Source organism: Schistocerca gregaria, chromosome 4 (assembly GCF_023897955.1).
Source record: "Schistocerca gregaria isolate iqSchGreg1 chromosome 4, iqSchGreg1.2, whole genome shotgun sequence".
Classification (NCBI taxonomy): Eukaryota; Metazoa; Arthropoda; class Insecta; order Orthoptera; family Acrididae; genus Schistocerca; species Schistocerca gregaria.
Window position 1 is genome coordinate 361,674,333 of NC_064923.1, and position 21,856 is coordinate 361,696,188.

General features: G+C 40.9%; 1 long non-coding RNA gene across 1 annotated transcript; it reads right to left on the reverse strand.

Moving 5' to 3' along the window:
- Positions 1-262: 262 nt before the first annotated feature.
- LOC126267986 (uncharacterized) lies at positions 263-17,099 on the reverse strand. The gene is made up of 3 exons (XR_007549059.1): positions 17,040-17,099; positions 14,882-14,949; positions 263-446 (listed from the first exon to the last, which is right to left on the reverse strand). It is a non-coding gene; the product is annotated as an uncharacterized LOC126267986 (long non-coding RNA).
- Positions 17,100-21,856: the final 4,757 nt, after the last annotated feature.

Below are 21,856 nucleotides of genomic sequence, written 5' to 3' on the forward strand. Positions count from 1 at the left end.
CATTTGTTAAAGATGAGTACTGCTGTAGCCTTACCCTGTCCCTCACAATTATTTGTGATTATTGTATTTACTTATTCACGCTACTATGTTGTGGTTAAATAAATGCAAACATTCCTACAACAAATGACACTGCTATTCTGGGTTCGCCCTTTCATGCTTTCCCTGTCCCTGTGTTCAGGGATTTCAGTCACTCTAGGCTCAAGGTGTCAATTCGTAATTTATGGAAGGAGAGATATATTGTATGTAAGACTGAGGCATGAAATAAGTTTTTAAAGCATTTTATTAACAACAGTCTGTATACATAACAAGGGGTGCACGGCCTGTGCAGTTCTGACGTTCACCACCAGGGCAGAGCCTTCACGGGCGCCGGCACCTCTATAATCTCGATGATCTTCGGTGGCCACGCAGGTGGGGGCGGTGGTAGGAACACTTCTTTTACCACCACCCTGCAACACAACACGTCATCTCATCACACTTCTCCTAGTGACAGTAATTATACAACAATTACACATTTTTGAGTACGTTATGTCTATATGATGGGCACCTATATTACTGACTACCCTGGAACCTATTACAAGGTGTTGGTTGCCTATGTAACGGATTTCAGGGGCAAAAAATTAGTTTCAGTATTTCGGTGATTCTTGACTAAGTTTAAAAATGTCAGATGTTATCGTAATCAATTCATTAAGAGGTATCTGATTTTAATAGTGTAACACAGTAAATAAGTGTTACTGTTAGAAACTGTTTTTGTCTTAAGGCAGCGTAACTGTTGGCTCGCAAATACCCGAAAAAGTTCTTCCAGTATTGGAGAATGACAGCACTTAGTGATTTCCAATAGACTGCGCACATACTTTCAAACCGTTACGAAACGTTTTCTAGCTCACACCGTCTACAAAATGATGAAAGGGGAAACGTTTATCGCTTACTATATTTTCTCTGTTCATGCAGTAGAATTTCAGAATCACTTCCAACTCTATTCACAACTCAACTTGCAGACGGCATCTGCATATACCACTGAATGTTCGTGCCAAATTATATTTTTGACACCTAGTACAGGGAACATGGCGTCATGAACATTGAGAGACTTGAAAAACTTTCTCTTGCTTAAAATTAAGCGCAAATTACCCAAACTATATTAATCCAATGCTACTTTAAACATAATTACATTTTTTTCTTTTTCTCGCTTACATGCTTAACGTCAAATATTTAACACATTACCCATTTGTAAAGTAACCAGACGTCTGAGGCTGTTTTATACATGGGAATTAGATTCTTTAGAGAATCGGCGATTTACTGGTTTACACGAGTCGGCCAAAATTCGTATTAAGGTGCCAGATGTGATGTCGATCGTCGGCTAATGAAGCCTATGCAGTCTCCGTACAGACCCACTACAAATAGTTTCCTAGCGATCCACAGTGATACCCGCGCCGAGTTTGCTTCATTAGGCCCGACGGTTTGCATCCTTCTGTGGGGCTGTTTAGACGAGTGGAAACACTTTCTCTACTATACACCACAGACATAACTGAACACAGAAATCCTCATTCTGTCGTAATCTCTGATGTGCTGTAGCCCGCGCGTGTTACACGGATTATCATCCCACGTTCAAAGTCACTTACAGGTAAAAACTGTGACGTGCCGTCCCGTTTACTACACACCTGTCTGTAACAGATTGCTCAAATATGGTGTCTACACTCGCGCCATACACTAAATCTAGCATGAACATATTGGGATCATACACCATATGTTGTTGAAGAGCAAAACCCTTCAGGTTAGGTTTGGCTATACAGTTACATAATTTTATTTTTGCTTTCTTATTCTATACACAAACTTAATAAAAGTGTAATTTAACTGCATCCTTACATTATCTATTCAGCACTTTACGTAAGGATTAGGAGTTGCCAAACAGAAATAGTTCATAGTTCATTTTAAAATTGTTTTCATTGTCTGGCAGCACCCGTAATTCACAAGGGAGGAGGCCAAATATTTTATGGCTGCGTACTTGATCGTTTTTATGCCATAGTACGTTTTTGTTGCGGGTAACGGACGCTGTTTTTGTTCCTTGTGTTATAATTACGAACTACATAGTAAACATATACCTTATTGTTAGAAAGTCTATTTTTCCATACTGTTGGCTACCTGAGGTCAGAGCCTGGACAACAGATACGATCTTATCCTAGCAAGTTACTGACAATGACTAATTTCGTTGCATGTATTGAACGACGCCGTAAAATTACTCCATAATGACATAACATAATAATGACGTAACATATGGTAGTATAAAAATCAAGCCGGCCTTCTGAATCTTTCATCAGCAATGATACGAAGAGACAACGTTCCTCGACTGTATTATGTGATTAACAATTTGAGACCTTAGAAGTATGTTCATCAAGCAATATGAACAGCCAATTATCGCTTATTTTCCCCCATACTCTGTTGTTATTGACCTTTATATATCCTGCCTAGTGCAGCATTGAATGGGAAATTTCTTCTCTAAACTGATAGACAGATTGAACAACCAGAACAAATATGTAGAACTTTCGCACATAAGTACAGTTTGCTTTCTAAAGTGGTAGAAGTGCATTAACGGTCAAAATGTTTTGATCATTTATCACAACTATGAATTTGACCTTGTATTCTGGTATTTCGTTCTGAATATTCCATCATATCACCCCTACTGATAATAAATAAATAAATATTTAAAGACTAAGCGCCTCTGTTGCGTATTTGACTGGTTGTTCGCACACAATTGGCTTATGAGTATCCACGACAACACTGACATTCTTTACCTAAGAGTGCTCTATTCGAATAGGCCTCATTGCTTCAGCTGTGTAGCAACCAATTCGCATTAGTTTGCAGTACATTGTCATCTATCACGATGTTAGTATGCCTGATTGGGATCATATTATCCCGAAATGGGACGGAAAGAGTAGATTTTGAACTGAAAAATGAGCTGCAACTATAATTGGGTACCAGGAAAGCTTTCCTAATAGGACAACAGAACCAAAAAAAAATGTTCAAATGTGTATGAATTCATAAGGGACCAAACGGCTGAGGTCATCGTCCCCTAGACTTACACACTACTTAAATTAACTTATACTAAGAACAACACATGCACCCATGGCCGAGGGAGGACTCGAACCTCCAGTGGGAGAGGTCACGCAATCCGTGACATGGCGCCTTAATCCGCGCGCCCACTCCACGCACCAATTGCAGCAAAATTTGGAATACACATTACAACGGTTAAAGCAAACTGGTCCTAACGCAAGTGTTTCGAGATCAGGAAGACCCCTCCCCTCCAGTAATATCGCACAGGGAAGATACGTTCGTGTGTGTACAAAGTAAACGTCAGAGGACTCGTACTGTTCCTGAAATTCGCCAGGAAGTAAATGATATGCAAGCTTCTACAGTCTCTATCTCAACAGTCCAACGCTCCCATCGTGAACAAGGCCAAGGTGAAAGACCAAAAAACCGTTATTATACAAACAAAATGAACTAAAAATATTGCAGTGGGCAAAGCAACATAAAAACTGGAGCGTGCAGCAATAGTCCAAAGTGTCATACAGGGATGAATCTAGGTTTGAAGTATTTGAAAGCAATCGTCGAATGTTTGCTCGTCCACTTCGTGAAGAACGTATGAAAAGTCAGTGTGTGATGCCAACGGTGACGAATACGGGACGGTCGTTCATCGTGTGGGAACGATTTGCAGGTGATAAAGTTGGTGAACTAGTAAGAATTAATGGAACAGGATTTCACATGATACCGAGACACCATGCAGTTCCATCTGGCAAGACACTTGTTTGTCGTAGGTTTTTTTCTGCTGCAGATCAATGATTCCGAACATGCTTCTAAATTGTCAGTAGACTAGAGAAATGTGGGAAACCTAAAATAATCATTTGGCCAACTTAGACGCCTGACTTAAATCCCACTGAACTCTTACGGGTTGCACTTGACAGGGACGTCAGAAAACGAAGGCCGTCTACAGCATGCTGGAATGCTATATTTGTATAAATACCGTAAAATCGTATCTCCAGACGGCAAGAGTTCGTGCAGTTGCTCTGAGGGAAAAGTGAGAATACTTGTACTTAATGACAGGGACAAGAAAATATTTTTCTTGGTCTATTTAGTTTCCATGATATGTTCACACATGAAAACAATATATATAGTTTTTATAATGGGTGATCGAAATCTTTTGACTGGTAGTCTATAGTCACCCCGAATGAAATTTACAGAGTGGTACAGTACTTTATGTAGTAGACAGTTACAGGTGCACAACAGGCTTATTATTAGATCAGTCTAAGCAGTCTAATGCTACTGACTATAGAATTCGATGGGACAAGCTGGATCATTAGGAATAAGAGTAGCAAATGAATTATTCCAAAAATTTGTAGAAAACGGACTGATAGGTGTGAGATAGTACTGGAATGAAAGAACCAAAATGTATTTACATTTATCAAATGCAAAACAGATTAATATACGATTTTAGTATTACTGTTATTCTTGAAATAGATAAACTCCTACCCAGACGACTTTAAGCACGTGGAATTATTTTCTTTTCCCGATGACGGCAGAATTGCAGTTATAGACAAAACACAGCTACTTCTGGTACAGACAGCAAATGAAACCCTCTGGGATGTTTGCAGTTGTTGAATGATCATTAAAATAACGTACACTATTAACAAAACAAAAAGGCATGATTTTCAGTTTTAACAGGGAAAATGAAATTGTCAGACTGAATGTAAAACACATTTCCGTAAAATGTGTAACAAATAGAAAGTTTCAGCGACGAACGTTGACTGTCAGTTGAAGTGAAATGAGCACACGAAGTTGGTAGCAAAAAGAATGTTACCTTCTTCTCGCGCACTTAGAAAAGAAAAGGAACCTTAGGCTGTACCGACTCGTCGAGGACGTGGTCATTAGAGACGGAGAACAGGCTCAGGTTGGGGAATGATGGGGACGGAAACGGACCTTGCCCTTTCGTAAGAGCCAAATTGACATTTGCCTCATGCGATTCGGGGATATCAGGGAGAAGTCAAATAGGAATGACCGGGTGCGGATTTGAATATCCGCCCTCCCGAGTATGAGTTCAAGAACTATCATCAGTTTCTAAGTGCAAGAAACACGTAGGTTTCGTACTATACCTGTGTACACTCAGTCCTTATTTAGATCTTTTTTGTCGAAAGGATGTGCGGGTAATTATAGCCTCTGCATTTATAAATGTTGATTACGTTTTATTATTGTAATAATCTGACGTGTTAATAAGACTGTAAAGTAATGCGTGGCAAAACATCTAAGCACTCGTAACTGCCTAAAGTTCGACGAATTACTGAGAATTGGTTGATATGAAAGTTATTGTTCGTTCTGTTTTTTCACAAACATTGGGCTTCATTACGATGCGTGGAGCAGCAGTGAATGTCACTATTTCATCTTTATCGGTGGACAAGTGAATCGGATCACCAACTGTAATTTTCAGCTACGTAGATGAAGATTAATCATTAAAACTATCTAACCTCTCTAACATGATATGCTGCTTTCTGTTAATTGTTATTAAGTGATGCACAAATTCTTGGTACCTTCAGTCATAAACTTTAATCGTATCCAAAGTAATGTGATTTCATAGTGGACTTTTTTGACTGATAATGTAAAAAAAATAGATGAAACTTCTTGATCTATATATTTTAATGTATGTCGGTAAACAGGGATAGGGCATTCTGAAAGCAGAGATCCCTTCAGTTCTGCAGTCTCAGTGAGACAAAGACAGTTATTGGATGGCTATAACTCAAGTATTGTAAGAGTGAGGTTAAACGTAATTGACTATGCCGCTCCTAAGTATTATTCCATTCCAGATGAACCCTTACAGTAAGTTACGGAAAGACAAATTCACTTGAGCCCTTGCAGAACAATATAGAAATATTTTAGCTTTTGTAATTTTTCATCAAATACTTTTTTAAATACTCACAGGTTTGTAATTACTAAAAATGCGAACGGTAAGGCGGTATGATGGAAGACCCCACGGAATCAGACAGAACAATGGAAGAATACAGAGTCCAGTCTTGTCGACATGGAATATTTTTGATAACTAAACATGCACAAACAGTGATTAGAGTACATTACGTTATTTCGGAAATATTTTTTCACGGTCTCCACATTCATTAATCTGTCAGCAGAAAGGGAATACGAATTTGTTGTTTGATAGATTCAGTGCAGTTATTCAGAACGTAGAATACGAAGAATCTTATAAAACCTTAATGGATCTGAACCTTCCCCCAAATGGTATCTTACTTAGAACTGTGTATTTATGACGGCCTGTCATGGCAGCAAAACGGAGATGGGCAAATTCTGTAAAACTACTTTGTAAAAGTAAAAATCATATTTTCGGCTTTAAATAGTGATACATTGGCCCCATTCGCTCAATCACAATAAATTATAAATACGAGTATATTCCGTGACAGTTTTAAGGTGTGTTCTTCGTTGTCGATACGTAACACATTCTTGGATACATTTAACGATTGTGACTGAAAATATGGAACTATTATTATAATGGGAAAACACGTACGTGGATATATTTAACAACTGAAACTGAAAGGACAAAACTACTGTTATAACGAGAAAATTAACGCCGATTATCCAAACTGTCCGAACGTTTGTGTATAGGCAACTCAAGAAACTTGGCAGTTCGACGGGTAGCAGAACGTTAAGGAAATACAGCAGAAAAGATCGGCCGAGAGAGTCGGAGCTGGACAACTCCGTAAAAAAAAATGCATCGACTGTATTTTAAAGCAGAGATACGTAATCGCTTGTACTTACAAGCTTACAAGGAAGCAGCACACTAACCTGCGCGTTCTGTAATGAACAACCCACGTGTTCCACTAATTGCATAGATGCTTCAGCTTCAGAGAATTCCTACTATTGAAATATGTCCCGATCATACGTCGTCGCATCTATTGTTGTCATCTATTCTCTCGCTATGTTAAAACGGAGTTAACAGGTGCTCGCACACACACACATACACACACACACACACACACACACACACACACACATACACACACACACACACACAATTTAATCGCTTATGCATGATGGCAGTGCCGAAGAAAAACATTTTCTCTCGACAATTTGAAAGATACTGAGGATTTACTCATTCATACAAGCGAGTGATTACCTTACAGCAGTGGTGTGAAATAAACCATTTTCGTGCTTACTTCATTATCATAGAACAAAAAAAATGGCTCTGAGCACTATGGGACTTAACTTCTGAGCTCATCCGTCCCCTAGAATTTAGAACTATTTAAAACTAACTAACCTCAGGACTTCAAATACATCTATGCCCGAGGAAGGATTCGAACTTGCGACCGTGGTGGTCGCGCGGTTCCAGACTGTAGCGCCTAGAACCGCTCGGCCACCCCGGCTGGCTTATCATAGAACAGATGAACGCTTTAACATAGAACATGACTGTAGTGGCGTTGAAACGTCCCCTTAAAACAATTATAAACGACTGTGTTTAAACTGACACACAATATTTTTAGCGGAAAGCAAACTGACTTTCAATAATCCCTACAAAAGAATGGCCCTGACTAACATTAACCTATACCTTTCACAAATCACTTACCTCACCAAAAATCTTCGTTACTCGAACTACTGCAATACAGCGAGCGCCACTACTGCCAGCTAACTAAAAGATTCAAACTACGGAAATCACTAACTACTGATAGGGATAGTTAGCAAATGAAAGATTTTAATAGAGAACAAACAATGTATTTACCTTAATAGTCATAATATATATAGCAGTTCATGATATCCAGTCTTACAAATATCAAAACTCCGCCATCTCTCTCCGCACATCCACCACTGCTGGTGGCTCACCTCCAACTGCGCAACGCTACGCGCTGTTAGCATCCAGCTACCGCTGCCCAAAACTACAATGGCAGACAACAATGCAAACCAGCCACAGACTGCACACGGCACAGCCAGTGATTTTCAGAGCGCTACGTGGCGTTACCAATAAAAAAACCTAAACAGCCTACTTACAGTGTTACCTAGAATTTCTTTACATTTCTCTATCAGACGATGGAAATACGCTTACTTATATCATACGGTTTGTCGGGTTCCGCATAATAAGATGGCCATCATAAAGTATTGTCACTAAGTACAGATAAGATAACTACGTTGTAGGTGACAGTAAATTATAAATTAACAACAACAGGCTGAACGCACCTAAAGATAAATATGTATGCAAATAATTAGAGAAAGTGTGTGACAAATACCATATGGTAGGTGCAAAGGTGCAAATAAATGGCAGCGTTAAGATATGACTAAGAGAGACCTAAAGAAGACGGAGCAGTACTTAATGTTTATACAGATGAGTAATTCAGAAATGATACAATTCTGCGTTCCATACGAAACTGAAAGAATATAGGGTAATTTTTTAGAAGTTTGCTTAGTCCTTCCATTATCCATCGCGAACTGTCATTATGACAATCCATAGATGTTGATTATGGTAGGAACGTGTAGTGTGTTATTTTTCTGTTACTGATGACAGGAGAAAATAAAATTTAGTGCTGTCAATCTGACAGGCGGATAATCATAAAGTTTTTCTTGAGTGCACGCTTTCCTCGTATGCTGTCAATGAGAAATTTGAGCTTTACCAGCTGTCACGGTGTCAATGAATCCTAACTGCATGCATCATTTTCTTTTCGGCCTGACGATAAGAGAGAACAAAAAAAATTTTCTTAAATAACGAAGAATATATAATTAGGGAGGACAGGACCAACACATCTCATGGTCGTTTTTGCTCACTTCTGATATCACATCAGCCAAACGCTGGCTTCTTGTTGATCGACGAAATAGGCCATTGATTTCACATCTAAGTCTAATCTGAGACTGTATTCCGTCTCTACTCAGCTATCGGTAACAAGTTCAGGTTTAACTTCTTTCTTCCCTTAGAGTTGTGGAGATTGATATAAAAATTATCTCGGCGAAAACTGGATTGCAGAAATTGCATTTTCAAGTTGTTGTAAAGAAAAAATTAACGGCAGTGATTATGATTAAGTACAACATAAATTTCTGTTTCCAAGTTGTTGCAGTAAGTAAGTCTGAGTAAATCAAGAAAGCAGTGCATACGGCAATAGACTCAACTGCTGTGGTCATTAGTCCCCTAGAACTTAGGAGTAGTAGAGCAAGATGAAAGAAAGAATGAAAGAAATAAAGGAACTGCTTTCATTCTCATTCTCCAGTTACATAGCAGCCAAGCTATTCCCGCAAATTCGCATCGTGGGAAAATTATTATTGCCGAATTTCTGCACGCTTCGAGTTACTTCTTTGTTCTCGAAGTGTCCAGCCAATCTTTCGCAATGCTTTCTCAGTAGAATACCTGTATTGTTAAAATAATTCCATGGAGTAGTTTCTGCAGTTCGCGATGGGACAAATTAACCTGCGGCCGTATGGAGTGCAGAACGCGGGTTGCCGGCCGCGGTGGTCTCTAGGTTCTAGGCGCGCAGTCCGGAACCGTGCGACTGCTACGGTCGCAGGTTCGAATCCTGCCTCGGGCATGGATGTGTGTGATGTCCTTAGGTTAGTTAGGTTTCAGTAGTTCTAAGTTCTAGGGGACTAATGACCACAGCAGTTGAGTCCCATAGTGCTCAGAGCCATTTGAACCATTTTTGAGAACGCGGGATTTGAGCGCTGTAAGGTGGTGGTGGTCTTCCAGAGTATATTTCCGCAGTCATTAGTAAGCGATTCTCAGTGGTCCATCAAGTTGCTCTGCCCGTACGGGAAGCTTCGCTTCGGACGAGTTCGCAAGTGTACTAACGTGCACGGGAAGGGAACAGGAATAACCATTTGCTGGTTATTCTAGGTGAGTGCTGCAGTTTCGTGGGTTTGCGCTTAATATACAGAAAGAAGCTGCGCGGAAGAACATGTAGCCACTGGCTAGCAGCTCTCTAAAACAGCACAAGCGGGGATCTGCGACGAATCTGACGACAGAATACAATGGTGGTGCAGGTTACGTGTTTCGGGGCACACAGTAAAGTGCACATCGTTGAACATGAAGCCTCGTAGGAGACCACCAAAAGGTGTTCCCATGTTGACCCAACGATACCGCCAGTAACGACTGTAGTTGCATAAGCTCATCGAGCTTGGTTCGTGTATCAATGAAATGTGTCGCCTGGTTACACGAGATCGATATTCGTATCCACACACCACCATGAAGGTTAGTGGCTGCTCGAAACACTCACCGCGCTATGGATACAGACGGGTGGAGGCAGTATTATGCTATGAGCATTCATCTGAGCCCCCGTGAGACTTGTCGTAGAAATAAAAGGCTGCATAACAGCTGTGGAATATCTGAACATTATTGTGGATCACCTGTATCGCTTTATTCTTGATATCTTCCATGATGGCGATGGTATCTTCCAACAGGATAACCCTCCGTTTCCCAAGGCCAGACTAGTTTTACAGTAGCTGAAGAGCGTGACATGAACTCACGCTGCTGTCTCGACTACCAAATTCGCGTGCTCTGCCGTGATGGAACACGTCTGGGGCACTATCAGACGCCGGATTCACACTCACAAAACAGTGGCCTGTAGTTGACGGGAATTGCGCGACCTCTGCTAAGACATTTGGTGTCACATATATGCAGAAGCCCACCGAGCACTAGCTAATCCGTGCATAGCAACGCGCTGTTAAGCAGGTGGCTTTCGGCTCAACAGTTCATGACCAGCAGTAGGGATGGTCTGCCAACAAACATTTTCGAGTAACTCTGCGAAGAACTTTACATTTCTTTCCTTTTTTTGTGGCGAGTAATCAGTGTTATTACTGGTTTTCATGTAGCCCGATCCCTCTCCGTGCAAACCTTTTCATCACAGAGTAACACTTCCAAGCTACGTCCTTAAATATTTGCTGGAAGTATTCCAGTTTCTGTCTTCCTCATCAGTTTTTACCCTCTGCAACTCCCTCACGTACCATGGAGGTTATTCCCTCATGTCTTAACATAATGTTCTATCACCCTGTCCCTTCTGCTTGTCCGTTTATTTTCCAAATATTTCTTCCCGCGCCGATTCTGCGGGGAGCCTCCTCATTTTTTACATTATCAGTCAACGTAACTTTCAACGTTTTTCTGTAGCACATCTCGATTGCTTTGATTCTATGGTTTTACGGATTTCCCACAGTCCATGTCTCACAGCCATATGATGATGAGCTCCAAAAGTACGTTCTCAGAAATTTCTTCCTGAAATGACCTATTTCTGATACTAGTATACTTCTCTTGACCGCTACGGTCGCAGGTTCGAATCCTGCTCGGGCATGGATGTGTGTGATGTCCTTAGGTTAGTTAGGTTTAAGTAGCTCTAAGTTCTAGGGGACTGATGACCTCAGCAGTTAAATCCCATAGTGCTCAGAGCCATTTGAACCATTTTTTGATTTCGTCCTCGCTCCATCCATCACGGGTTAATTTGCCGCAGAATTCATCAACTTCGATTATTTCTTGATCCCAGATTGTGATGTTAAGACGCTGTTCTCATATCTGCTACTTTTCATTACTTTCGACTTTCTTCGATTTGCTCTCAATCCATATGCTGTACTCATTAGACTGTTCATTCCATTTGACACATCCTGGAATTTTTCTTCACTTTCAGTCAGGATAGCAATGTTTTAAGCGAATCCTTTCATCATGAATTTTGATACCACTCTTGAACATTTCCTTTATTTCCGTCGCTGCTTCTTCGATGTATAGATAGAACTGTGGGGGCGAACGACTGCATCCCTGCCTTACACCCTTTTTAATCCGTGCACTTCGTTCTTAGTCTTACATTCTTATAGTTCACTCTTAGTTCTTGTACATATTGTATATTACGTAACTGTCCCCTATAGCATACCTCTGTTTTTTTCTTCAGAATTTAAAACATCTAGCACCACTTCATAATGTCGAAAGATTTTTTCAGATCGTCAAATCCTATTACGAACGTGTCTTGGTTTTTGATTAATCTTGCTTCCGCTATCAATCGCAGGGTCAGAACAGTCTCTCCAGTGCAATTACCTTCCCTAAAGCCAAACTGATCGTCATCAAATAGATCCTCAATTTTCTTTTCCATTCTTCTGTATCTTATTCTTTTCAGCAACTTGAATGCATGACCTGTTCAGCTGATAGTGCGATTATTCTCGCACTTGTCGGCTCTTACTGTCTTCAGAAATGTTTGGAAGATGATTTTCCGAAAGTCAGATGGTATATCGCCCATCTCGTACATTCTACACATCTACTTTTAGAATTTTTGATAGAATCTATCCCTTCTTCCTTATTTCATCTCAAGACGTCCAATTAATTCTAAATTCTAATACAGGATTTCCCATCTCTTCGCTGTCGACTCATGTAGCTTCTTCCTTGTCTTCATACAGGTCCTAATCCTCATAAAGGTCTTCAGTGTACTCTTTCCACCTATCTGCTATCCCTTCTGCATTTAACAGTGGTTCTGACTTTTCTGTATGTTGAGTCAGTAATTCCTAAAACCATTTCATTTTCGATTTCCACAAATTTTTCATTCTGCCATCTCGCGTTAACTTCCCTGCACTTTCGATTTATTTCATTCCTCAGAGACTTGTAATTCTTTATTTCTGAATTTCCCTGAACAAGTTTGTACTTCCTTCTTTCGTCAAAGTTCTGAGGACCTCGAGCACGTCGCAAAGGGGTCAAGATGAAGATGTTTATGTTTGGTGTGAAGGTTCTGGCTTATGTGATTTGACTGTATATTATCATGAATAAAGAACCTTGATTCCCAAGACCACACCCCCTCCCCCCCCCCCCCCCCCCAAAAAGAAGAAAAACTAAAGCAGACATTGATCTTGCCAAAAGCAAAGAGGCGACTCTTGGTGTTGTAGCTCTCACAGTCAGGGGCAGTCTGGCATGCTTCCTGTGAGAGGCGCCCCTGAGCATCTCTACGAGTCGCAACACGATCACATGACAGCACAACTCAGAGTTGTACCTCTCCACTGGTGCTGGACGGTTTCTTCGCAGTTACCTTCCCATGTTTTTCTTCCCAACTTCTGTGGTTGTGCTTTTTAGTGATGTCTATTCCTCTTCAACTGAACTGCCTCGTGAGCTATTCATTATAGCATTATCTGCACCCTCAGAGAACTTTTATTGTATTTCTTCATTTCTTAGTAGTTCCGTATCGCACGTCTTTGCGCATTAATTCTTTCCAGCTAGCCTCTTAAATTTCAGTCTACTCTTCATCGTTAATAAACTATGATCTGAGTCTATATCTGCCCCTGAGTATGCCTTACAGTCCAATATCTGACTTCGGAATCTTTGCCTGACCATGATTTAATCAAACTGGGATTTTCCTGTATCTCCCGTCCTTATACAAGTATACGTCCTCCTCTGGTGATTCTTGAACTGAATATTCACTATTACTAGCTGAAATTTATTGCAGGACTGAATTAATCTTTCTTCTCTCTCATTGCTACTATCAAGTCCACCATGTCCCATCCACCTTTCTTTTACTCCTACAACCGCATTCCAATCTCCCATGACTGTTAGATTTTCGGGTCCCTTTACATGCCAAATTATCCTTTCAATATCTTCATATACTTTCTTTATCTCTTCATCTTCCATTTGCGTCGTCGGCATCTATACCTGGATTATTGTTGTCAGTGTTAACATGCTGTCGATTCCAATGAGAACAAGACTATCACTGAACCGCTCACCATAACTTACTTTACCTCCCTAACGTATCCTACTCGAGTTACACTATTTTCTGCTGCTTTTGAGTTATCCTATACTTTTCTGACTAGGAATCCTTATTTTCCTTTCATTTCATTGCCCCTCCCACTACATCTAGACTGAGTGTTAGCATTTTGTTTTTCAAATTTTCTAGCGTTCCTATCACGTTCAAACTTCTGATATTCCACTCCAAGTCTCACAGAACATTACCTTTTCGTTGGTTATTCAATCTTTTTCTCATGGTCATCTCCTCCTCGGCAATGCCATACAGGGGATGCGAATGGTGGACTAGTCAGGAATCGTTTGCAAGTGGAGAGATCAACATGACACTTTTTCTGTTAGAGGACACCTGTTCTGTGGATACACGTTACGTGTCTTTAATGCAGTGATTTCGATTGTCTTCTGCATCCGCATGCCGTTGGTCACTGCTGATTCTTCTGTCTTTTAGTTTCCGATCCCAAGAGCAAGAGAGTGCCCCCAATCTCTGTCCGTGGACTAGTCAGGAATCGTTTGCAAGTGGAGAGATCAACATGACACTTTTTCTGTTAGAGGACACCTGTTCTGTGGATACACGTTACGTGTCTTTAATGCAGTGATTTCGATTGTCTTCTGCATCCGCATGCCGTTGGTCACTGCTGATTCTTCTGTCTTTTAGTTTCCGATCCCAAGAGCAAGAGAGTGCCCCCAATCTCTGTCCGTGGACTAGTCAGGAACCGTTTGCAAGTGGAGAGATCAACATGACACTTTTTCTGTTAGAGGACACCTGTTCTGTGGATACACGTTACGTGTCTTTAATGCAGTGATTTCGATTGTCTTCTGCATCCGCATGCCGTTGGTCACTGCTGATTCTTCTGTCTTTTAGTTTCCGATCCCAAGAGCAAGAGAGTGCCCCCAATCTCTGTCCGTCCCACGCTACGTCGTGTAATTTGTCTGGCACACCGCATAGCGCAAACAGTGCGTGTATTCTGGTTGCAGATGCGAAGAAGACCTGACGCCACGCCACGTAAGCCCGGAGACAGATAAGAAGTAACGTTTCAACTAAAATGCTCACAAGGTCACAGTAAAGGCAGCAAGTCGAAGTGTTAAAGAAACTATAAGGCGACTGAGAAATCTTTAGATGAAACCGTGCTTCGAAACAGCCTTGTGACAATTCTGTGTTTGCATACTCACTTCGTCTTCTTCGGGAAGAACGTGGCCCCCACAGTTGCCAGCAGACCGAGGAGCACAACCAGGAGTACCTGCAACAGACCAGACGCGTGTCACTGAGGCATACGTATCACGCTTTCCCCATTTCGAAACGCACGTTTCCTGAAGGCCACCTTTGTTTTGGCAATACCGCATGCTACGTCGTGAGATTCGTCGCGATTGGTCCACACTGTAACATTATGTTGTAATTTACTGAGCTGCCCCTCCCTACATTTTTAAGTTACCTTGTTTCTTTTGCTGAATGTTCACAGTACTATGCGGTACGAGAACAAAAATTAGGGCTAAAGGTGTAAAGAGAGGAATGTAATTCAGAAACAACTCAAAGATATAATAAGGCGAATAATATATTTATACTTCTAATCGAAGTACATGAGTACACATGTAGCAAAAAATGTAGCATAAGGAATTTGAAAATATCAGTAAAGTTTTAGAGGTAAACGTGCCGTGCATACTCCAGACTACATCAGTTCACAGTAGAGTGACTTCCTAGCAGAAACAGACTAAACTAAAAGTCTGTTGTTTCGCACTTTGTTCAGCGCATTCAGTCGTTCATTCTCAAGGTAAGAAAAATTAAAGGCGTTGTAAAATCTAAGTCTACCTAATTTTTTATGAAGATGGTTGCATAACTCACGATCACATATCTTGCATAACGAGTTATCACAGAAGACACTTTCTCTGATATTTTACAATCAGGGCTCTAACATCATTAGTAAGTAGTATCAAACGAACGCCTCACTTACCATCTTAAGATGAACTCTCTACCCACCTCGACTGACTAATGAAACTTTATGTATGTGTGTTTGGCTTTATGAACCGAAGACAAATTCGTAGTGTAAATAAGAGACGCAAGTTGTACATTTCATTTTACGACACCTTTTTAGCGCATTAATGCTACAAAGAACTAGTACACCTGACTGCTAGGGGAGATCCCCTTTTTAATCATATAACAAATGTTTATTGAACAAATCAACATTAATTTACAGACGTTTTTAATTTGTCTATGAAAAGTATGGTTTTAAACCTGGACTGACAGAACAGAAAATAGCGTATTGGTATTTTAACGAAAACCCTAGTTATTTTCACATTACTTGGAGTTGATTTAACGTAGGCCTAGCAGTATAGCTACTTCTTCAGTAATAACAGCATATTTCTTCATCTCCACACTGTCCATATATCCCATATGAACTTGCATCTAGAAAATGTTCAAGCGAACGACATTCTCAGATGTAAGACGAAATCATGCGGATATTCTACAAGTAAGAAACCCACTTCATTGTCTATTTAGATCGAGAAAGCAAACGAACATTGTAAATATCTTTTATTTTGAACACTCGAATTGCGTTAAATCAATGAACGGAACAACTATGGTAAAGTGGACAGGCATATTTGGTAGTCGCTAAGACAAATTTACATAAGTTTATGAACTTCCACTTCCGCATTCATCATTATGATGAGCATATCCCCGATGTAATTAAGTCTGCAGCTATGTATCTAACGCTGAAGAACAGTAATTTAGCCGATGTCAGACTCTGTCAAATTAGAGATCTGAGCTATCTATAACGAGAGAAAGTACGCCATTCATCGACGTAATTAGACTGGTTCTTAAGAAGGATTAGTGATAAGATCCTGTTTACAATTAAAGATTCAGGAAGCTCAAGTGACGGTTTCAGTACTCACACACTGTGGGAAGTGGCTTTTTACAATCATTGAGAGTAAATTTAACTAAAGCGCTCTGTGCTTGGTGCTCAGAGAGCTTAATTAACATACGTGTATCCCGAATATTCTATCTTATTTATGGTGTATTGCCCAAAATTGACTTGGTGATGCCACGACTATGTGGAAATACAAATTAATTCTTATTTTATCTTAAGAATTAACCTGCAACATACCTAACTCACCTTTAGGAACATCTGATCTCGACATAACAACCGTTTTTTAGTGACCATTCAAGATCATGATATTTGGTAAAAAATTAAGAAATGCATTGAAACTGTTGTAGTCCTCCTCGCCGTTCCACAGAACTACATACTTAGGTAAATATCCAAAGAACAAAGAACTGTCACAAACCGAAGGTTGTAGATTTGCAAGTGACACTGTTCACTGCATTCCAGTAATCAGTTACCTTGGCAACGTTGGCGGTCCTCATGTTTAGTGTGTGGCTAGCCGTGGGTGACTGTTGACCCGCTCCGACCGCGGCTGCCATATATAGTCGCCGGTCAGGGCGGAAAAGCGACCGGGCCGGAAGCTCGGGATGCAGGTCGTGGCTTGGCAATGTGTAGCGCACGCGTGTGAAGACGGCTTCCTCCGTGGCGTAATGGTAAGTTTCGGATGCGTGCCGCGTCCCACGACGAGCCATTGAGAACTCGTATCCACGGACGGACTTTCAGTTTCTGCTGCGGAGCATGTAAGTCACAATCAGGCATTCTGTGGCCGTTGGCAGGAACAATAGGGCCGTCATTCAGAGAGTTTCCTTTTTTCTAGTCTAGCGAACTTCGTTGCCATACGCAATGACCGCGACAGAAATTATGGATACCGTATTAGGTCCGATTCTTATCTATGATTAGAAATTACGTTATGTAACACCGTAATCGCCAATAAAAGTATTATTTAGTAAACAACCGGTATCGGATAGCACTATTTTCAGGCACCCGTCTCACGAACGTTATTAATATCACCGTCAGTCCAAACATTTACGAGACTGGATTAATAACATTTGAAATTTTGTTCAGCTCGTGCATCAACTTGGCCAGGCTGTCGGTTAGGTCGTCAATGCGTTGATTCTTCATGAGAATTTCTGCTCTAAAACCTGACAGTGTCAAAATGGAGACGGCGGAGTTAACGCTAATTTATGAAATAATTTTAATGCCTAGACAGCATATATAAATATTAAGCACGATAACTAGTTTTGCTCGCTTTCTACAACTGTTTTCAGATCTGTAAAGAAACAGAGGAAAATTTGTTTAAGATAATTTTTTACAATAAATTAGGATGTAAAACGGAGTATAACAGCTGAACAAAATGCGTAAGGAAAGCTAACTCCAATAGTAAAAGCAAACATGTAATAAATCCGCTTAACAATATTGCATAAGAAATACGTTTCTGCTCTTAAGATGACATACCGTCGAACCGTAAAAAAGCTGCGAGTAAGCAGTAAAAACTACCATCATTAGCTGTAATCATGCAATTACATGCATTCGTATTGTGGGCCAATAATACTGTGATATTATGTAGCTACAAACTACATCGTGAGCAAGCCAGGTTGTAAGCCTGCCGAAAGATTTTAATATGAAAACTTTTAAAAAGCATATCTAAATACAAGTAAATTTTAAATTAAATAACCAGGGGACGAAGTTAAAAATTGCTGGCTGGGTGGCTGTGTTATATTGTCTACTGGCAACATGCAGTAAGTGACACTTCCCGCATAACTCTCAATAATTCAAGTAAAATATGAGAAAGATTGTACCTCAATCAAATTAATTTTAAAAATCGTAAAAATAACAAGGGAATGAAGGTAAACTTCTATGACAGGGAAGCTGTCCTATGCAGTTATATGGTAATATACCACTAGAAAAAGACAAATTCTACGTGACAGTCAAATGATAATAACGTCAAAACACAGCCAGACAAACGTGTGGTTCCGGAAGAGGGGCAGCAGCCACTTCAGTAGTTGCAGGGGAAACAGTCTGGAAGATTGACTGATCTGGTCTTCTAACACTAAACAAAATTGCCTTGCTGTTCTGGTACTGCGAACGGCTGAAAGCAAGGGGAAACTACAGCCGTAATTTTTCCCAAGGTCATGCAGCTTTACTGTATGATTAAATGATGATGGCGTCCTCTTGGGCAAAATTTTCCGGAGGCAAAATAGTCCCATATTCGGATCTCAGGAGTAAGAAAACTGGCGTTCTACGGATCGGAGCGTGGAATGTCAGATCGCCTAATCGGGCAGGTAAGTTAAAAAATTTAGAAAGGGAAATGGATAGGTTAAAGTTAGATATAGTGGGAATTAGTTAAGTTCGGTGGCAGGAGGAACAAGACTATTGGTCAGGTGAATACAGGGTTATTTAATACAACAACAAATAGGGGTAATGCAGGAGTAGGTTTAATAATGAATAGGAAAATAGCAATGCGGGTAAGCTACTACAAACAGCATAGTGAACGCATTATTGTGTCCAAGATAGACACGAAGCCCACGCCTACCACAGTAGTACAAGTTTATATGCCAACTAGCTCGGCAGATGATGAAGAGATTGATTAAATGTATGATGAGATGAAAGGAATTATTCAGATAGTGAAGGGAGACGAAAATTTAACAGTCATGGGTAACTGGACCTCGACAGCAGGAAAAGGAAGAGAAGGAAACGCAATAGGTGAATATGGAATGGGAGTAAGGAATGAAAGAGGAAGCCGTCTGGTAGAACTTTGCGCAGAGCATAACTTAATCATAGCAAACACTTGGTTTAAGAATCACGAAAGAAGGTTGTATACATGGAAGAAGCCTGGAGGTACTAGAAGATATCAGATAGATTATATAATGGTAAGACAGAGATTTAGGAACCAGGTTTTAAATTGTAAGACATTTCCAGGAGCAGATGTGGACTCTGACTACAATCTATTGGTTATGAACTGTAGATTAATACTGAAGAAACCGCAAAAAGGTGGGAATTTAAGGAGATGGGACCTCTATAAACTGAAAGAACCAGAGGTTGTACAGGGTTTCAGGGAGAGCAGAAGGGAACAATTGACAGGAATGAGGGGAAAAAATACAGTAGAAGAAGAATGGGTAGCTTTGAGGGATGAAATAGTGAAGGCAGCGGAGGATCAAATAGGTTAAAAGACGAGAGCTACTACAAACCCTTGGGTAACAGAAGAATTATTGAATTTAATTGATGAAAGGAGTAAATAAAAGATGCAGTAAATGAAGTAGGGAAATAGGAATACAAACGTTTCAAAAATTAGATCGACAGGAAGTGCAAAATGGCTAAGCAGGGATGGCTAGAGAAGAAATGTAAGGATGTAGAGGCTTATGTCACTAGGGGTAAGATAGATACTGCCTACAGGAAAATTAAAGAGACCTTTGGAGAAAGGAGAACCACTTGCATGAATATCAAGAGCTTTGATGGAAACCCAGTTGCAAGCAAAGAAGGGCGACGTACTTGAGGACAATATTATGGAAATGGAAGAGGATGTAGATGAAGATGAAATGGGAGCTATGATACTGCGTTAAGAGTTTCACAAAGCACTGAAAGACCTGAGTCGAAACAACGCCCCTGGAGTAGACAACATTTCATTATAACTATTGACAGCCTTGGGAGAGCCAGTCCTGACAAAACTCTACCATCTGGTGAGCAAGATGTATGAGACAGGCGAAATACCATCAGACTTCAAGAAAAATACAATAATTCCAATCCCAAAAAAGCACGTGTTGGCAGACGTGAAAATTACCGAACTATCAGTTTGATAAGTCACAGCTGCAAAATACTAACGCGAATTCTTTGCCGACGAATGGAAAAACTGTTCGAAGCAGACCACGAGGAAATGTTGGAACACGTGAAGAAATACTGACCCTACGACTTATCTTAGAAGCTAGATTAAGAAAAGGAAAACCTACGTTTCTAGCATTTGTAGACTTAGAGAAAGCTTTTGACAATGTTGATTGGAATACACTCTTTCAAATTCTTAACGTGGCAGGGATAAAATACAGGGAGCGAAAAGCTATTTACAGTTTGTATAGAAACCAGATGGCAGTTATAAGAGTCGAGGGGCATGAAAGGGAAACAGTGGTTGGGAAGGGAGTGAGACAGGTTTGTAGCCTATCCTCGATGTTATTCAATCTGTATATTGAGCCAACAGTAAAGGAAACAAAAGAAAAGTTCTGAGTAGGTATTAAAATTCATGGAGAATAAATAAAAACTTTGAGGTTCGCCGATGACATTGTAATTCTGTCAGAGACAGCAAGGGACTTGGAAGAGCAGTTGAACGGAATGAACAGTGTCTTGAAAGGAGGGTATAAGATGAACATCAACAAAAGAAAAACGATGATAATGGAATGTAGTCGAATAAAATCGGGTGATGCTGAGGGAACTAGAGTAGGAAATGAGACACTTAAAGAAGTAAAGGAATTTTGCTATTTGGGGAGCTAACTAACTGATGATGGCCGAAGTAGAGAGGACATAAAATGTAGACTGGCAATGGCAAGGAAAGCGTTTCTGAAGAAGAAAAATTTGTTAACATCAAGTATAGATTTAAATGTCAGGAAGTCGTTTCTGAAAGTATTTGTATGGAGTGTAGCCATGTATGGAAGTGAAACGTGGACGATAAATACACTCCTGGAAGTCGAAAAAAGAACACATTGACACCGGTGTGTCAGACCCACCATACTTGCTCCGGACACTGCGAGAGGGCTGTACAAGCACTGATCACACGCACGGCATAGCGGACACACCAGGAACCGCGGTGTTGGCCGTCGAATGGCGCTAGCTGCGCAGCATTTGTGCACCGCCGCCGTCAGTGTCAGCCAGTTTGCCGTGACATACGGAGCTCCATCGCAGTCTTTAACACTGGTAGCATGCCGCGACAGCGTGGACGTGAACCGTATGTGCAGTTGGCGGACTTTGAGCGAGGGCGTATAGTGGGCATGCGGGAGGCCGGGTGGCGTGGGGCGTGACGTCTCCACAGTACATCGATGTTGTCGCCAGTGGTCGGCGGAAGGTGCACGTGCCCGTCGACCTGGGACCGGACCGCAGCGACGCACGGATGCACGCCAAGACCGTAGGATCCTACGCAGTGCCGTAGTGGACCGCACCGCTACTTACCAGCAAATTAGGGACACTGTTGCTCCTGGGGTATCGGCGAGGGCCATTCGCAACCGTCTCCATGAAGCTGGGCTACGGTCCCGCACACCGTTAGGCCATCTTCCGCTCACGCTCCAACATCGTGGAG